This window comes from Cuculus canorus, chromosome 1 (assembly GCF_017976375.1).
Source record: "Cuculus canorus isolate bCucCan1 chromosome 1, bCucCan1.pri, whole genome shotgun sequence".
Taxonomy (NCBI): Eukaryota; Metazoa; Chordata; class Aves; order Cuculiformes; family Cuculidae; genus Cuculus; species Cuculus canorus.
The window spans coordinates 81,524,321-81,527,438 of NC_071401.1; the positions used below are offsets into that span (position 1 = coordinate 81,524,321).

At 56.9% G+C, this 3,118-nt stretch overlaps 1 protein-coding gene across 3 annotated transcripts in view; it reads right to left on the reverse strand.

Annotated features, from left to right (window-relative positions):
- BCLAF3 (BCLAF1 and THRAP3 family member 3) overlaps positions 1-1,768 on the reverse strand; it is a 34,319-nt gene extending 32,551 nt beyond the window's left edge. For 2 of the 3 annotated variants that reach the window (XR_008452595.1, XM_054081507.1), the window contains exon 1: positions 1,623-1,768. The gene's annotated coding sequence lies outside the window, so the exon portion shown is untranslated. Of the gene's footprint in view, positions 1-152; positions 564-1,622 lie in introns of those variants that run through there. The other variant, XM_054081520.1, reaches the window with a different exon arrangement.
- Positions 1,769-3,118: the final 1,350 nt, after the last annotated feature.

The following is a 3,118-nucleotide window of genomic DNA, read 5'->3' on the forward strand; positions in this document are numbered from 1 at the left end:
AAAGACTTCTAGGATAGATCCACATGCAGGCAGGCGTGCAGATAGGAAGGGAGAGGCGGATCACAGAATTACTAGATTGGAAAAGACCTTCGAGACTGAAGCCCAACCATATCTGTCCACTACTAAACTATATACCTGTGCACCTCATTTACCTGTCTTTTAAATGCCTCCAGCGATGGTGACTCAACCACCTCCATGGGCAGCCTGTTCCAGTGCTTGAAAACCACTTCACTGAAGTTATATTTCCTAATATCCAATCTAAATGTCCCCTGCCGCAACTTGAGCCCATTTCCTCTAGGCCTATTGCCTCTCACTTGGGAAAAGAGACCCAACACCCACTTCACTACAACCTCCTTTCAGGCAGTTGTACACAGTGATAAGGCCTCTCCTCGGCCTCTTTTCCTCCAGACTAAACAACTCCAGTTCCCTCAGCCACTCCTTGTAAGGCTTGTTCTTCAGACCCTTGACCAGCTTTGTTGCCCTTCTCTGGAGGCACTCCAGTACCTCACTGTCCTCGTAGGGAGGGGCCCAAAACTGATCATAGCATTGGAGATTCTTGACAACCCTTTCAGTAAAGAAATTCCTCCCAATACCCAACCTAAATCTCACCTGGTGCACCTTGAGGCCACTTCCCCTTGTCCTGTCCCTCAGGTACCAGGGAGAAGAAAACAACTTCCACCTCCAGGGATGCTGGGGGCAGGAACTGAGCTGCTCTTCCCAGACGTGCCACTGCCCAGAGGACACGGTGCCCCAGCCGCTCCTAGTAGGGTATCCAGGACCAACTCCCAGCCTTGCTACAAGCTCCTTTCAGGCAGTTGTAGAGGGTAATAACCATAGAATAGTTTCAATTGGAAGGGACCATGAAGATCATCCAGTTCCAACCCCCTGCCACAGGCAGGGACACCTCCCACTGGATCAGGCTGCCCAAGGCCCCATCCAGCCTGGCCTTGAACACCTCCAGGGATGGGGCAGCCACAACATCCCTGGGCAACCTATGCCAGTGTATCACCACTCTCATGGTGAAGAAATTCTTAATTATGTCCAGTCTAAATCTGCCCCCTCCGGTTTATACCCATTGCCCCTCATCATATCACCACAAGCCTTTGTAAACAGTCCCTCCCCAGCTTTCTTGTAGCCCCTTCAGGCACTGGAAAGTCGCTATAAGGTCTCCTCAGAGCCTTCTCTTCTCCAGGCTGAACAACCCCAACTCTCTCAGCCTGTCCTTGTATGGGAGGTGCTCCAGCCCTCTCATCATCTTTGTAGCCCTCCTCTGAACCCGTTCCAACAGTTCCATATCCTTCCTACCCTAAGCATTCCAGAGCTAAGGTTTCCCCCCAGCCTCCATCTCTCCAGGCTAAACAACCCCGGTTCCCCTTCGCCTGCGCTCCAGCCCCCGCCCCCAGCCTCGTTCCCGCCGCCCCGGCCATCCCCGCGGCTCCACGCCGGGCGCAGCGTTACCCCGGCGGGGGGCACACCGCGCCTCCCACTGCGTGTCCCGTCCCGCTCCTTCCCGCGGCGGCGAATGGGGACGGGGGGGCGGCCCCGCGCGCCCAGGCGGGGACAATGCCCGACCCGGCCTCGCGCCCGGCCGGGCCCCCGCGCGGCCCCCGCGCCACACTCACCGGAGCCGCCGCCTCGCGCCGCGCCGCGCCGCCCCGAGCAGGTGGAGGACAAGGAGGAGGGGGGGGGGCGGGTCCCGGCGGCCGCACCAACCCTGGCGGCTGCTACTCCCCCCTCCCACCCCCGCTCTGCGCGCGCGCCGCGGAGAGAAAGGGCGCGCGCGCGCCCCGGAAGAGGAGGGGCGGGGCGGGGCCGGGCCGGGGGTGAAGACCGTGCGCGAAGACCGTGCGCGATGCCCGCGCGCGCACACGCCCTCACGGGCGCTCACAGGCGCTGACAGACCCTGACAGACCCTGACAGACCCTGACAGACCCTGACAGACCCTGACAGACTGCCCCTCGCGGCAGGCTCGGGAGCGGGGGCGGTGGGATAACGGGGGTGTGGAGTTACACAGTCACGGAATCATGAAATCATAGAACGTCAGAGTCACTGAGGCAACCGGCAAAGAATCAGAGAGTCACAGAATCACGGAGTCACAGAAATACAGAGTCACAGAACTAGAGAGTCGTGGAATCACAGAGGCACAGAATGATTTTGGTTGGAAAAGACCTCTTAAGATCATGGAGTCCAGCCATCACCCCAGCCCTACTAAGTCGACCACTAGATCCATGTCGCCAAGTAGGACATCTACTTCTCTTTTAAATACCTCTGGGGATGTGACTCAGCCACCTCCCTGGGCAGCCTGTTCCAATAGAATCATAGGATTGCTTGGTTGGAAAAGATCTTTCAGATCAAGTGTAACTGTATCTGTCGACTACTAAATCAATGTCCCTAGGCACTTCATGCACCCATCTCTTACACACCTGCAGGGATGGAGACTCGGCCACTTCCCTGGGCAGCCTGTTCCAGTGCCTGATAACCCTTTTGGTGAAGAAATTTTTCCTAATGTCCAATCTGAACCTGCCCTGGCACGACTTGAGGCCATTTCTGCTCATCTTATCACCTATCACTTGGGAGAAGAGACCAACATCCACCTCACTACAACCTTCTTTCAGGCAGTTGTAGACAGGGATAAGGTCTCCCCTCAGCCTCCTTTTCTCCAGGTTAAACAACCGCAGTTCACAAGAGTTGTTCTCCAACCCCTTCACCAGCTTTGTTGTCCTCCCCTGGATGCACTTCCGCACCTCAATGTCCTTGTAGTGAGGGGCCCAAAACTGAACACAGTATTGGAGATTCTTGACAACCCTTTCAACACAGAAATTCCTCCCAATATCCAACCTAAATCTCCCCTGGTGCACCTTGTCCTATGCCTCAGCTACCAGAGAGAAGAGACCAACACTCACCTCCAGGGGTGTTGAGGGCAGGAACTGAGCTGTTGTTCCTGGCCATGCCACTGCCTGGAGGACAAGGTCCCAGCCCTTCCTAGTGGGGAGCCTCTCTGCTGCGGAGTCCCATGCAAAACAGACCCTTCCTGTGGCGCTTCTAACCTGCACCCCCAGGAGTGGCTGCTGCCTCGGGGCCTCAGGCAGCCCCAAAGCACTGGATTTGGCAGGAGAGG